This window comes from Propithecus coquereli, unplaced genomic scaffold (genome assembly GCF_000956105.1).
Source record: "Propithecus coquereli isolate 6110/MARCELLA unplaced genomic scaffold, Pcoq_1.0 Scaffold513, whole genome shotgun sequence".
Lineage (NCBI taxonomy): Eukaryota > Metazoa > Chordata > Mammalia > Primates > Indriidae > Propithecus > Propithecus coquereli.
Window position 1 is genome coordinate 965803 of NW_012150986.1, and position 1306 is coordinate 967108.

The following is a 1306-nucleotide window of genomic DNA, read 5'->3' on the forward strand; positions in this document are numbered from 1 at the left end:
TTTTTGACAGCAGTGCACTGTGTTTCTGTTTGAAGTGGAATTTGTGAATAGTTGCACAGCTCGACAGTATTTTTTAATTCTCTCTGCTTAACAGCCCATCATGTCAAAGAAGACCAAGTGAATGCTGAAGGAAGAAAACAGATTTTTTAATGAGGATTGGGAATTGCAATATTATCTTGTTTCTGCTAAATATAAGATGATTTGCTTGCTTTGTGATACTGCAATATCAACATTAAAGTGATCCAATGCTCATCAGCATTATAACACTCATAAGGACCACAGATATTTTAAATTAGAGGGAGAGGCATGAAAGGTTGTATTGTAGAAATTAAACAATGAAAAGCAAAAGCAAAGACAATTCTTTTAAGCAGCCATAAGGTCTGGAAGTAATGCCACTGAAGCAACCTATAAAGTAGCTTATATACTCGGGAAAAAAGGGAAGCCATTCAGTGATGTAGAAATTGTGAAAGAATGCAATGCCAAAGTTGTAGGATGCTTAGACACCAATAATGTTTCAAAGTACAAACAACTGCCTCTTTCAAGGAGAACTATAACTGATTGGCACCATGAATTAGCCTTCAAATTAACAGAACAACTTCATGCAATACTACAAAAGAAAAACATATATTATTCAATCACTTTTGATGAATCAACTGATACTACTGACTCCGTGCAGGTTTTACACTTCATTCAGGTCATAACAAAAGATTTTCTTTGTTATGAAGAGTTACACACTTTGGGCACTCTTGTGAACAGAACATGAAGATTAGATATCTTCAACAAATTTCAAGATAAATGTCATGAAGTTGGACTGAATTTGGTAAATTTAGTGAGTGTATGTACAGATGGTGCACCTTCCATGACAGGAAAACATGAAGGGTTTATTGCACAGATAAAAAAAGTATTAACAGATCCAGATGCTTTCATTTCTTTTCATTGTATCTTCCATCATCTCTGTGCTAAAGCTACTATTTTAAGTGACACTTTACAACAAGTTATAAGTATTGTTAGCTATATTTGTGCAAATGTAACTCAGCATCCATCAGTTTCATTCCCCCTCCATGTTTTTACATTTGAGGACAGTGAGATCCTGAGATACTTATACATAGATGAGCTCAGTTAGATTGAAATCTAAGTGAAGTTCCTGTTCTGTGTTCTTTCCAATACACTATCACAATGTCCTTCTCAACCCTATTATTTTGAAACTAAGAAAAAATTGTTATTTAAAACCCAAACTATAGCAGCACAATTCACAATTGCAAAGATGTGAAAACAACCCGTGTCCATCAATACATGAGTGGATTAA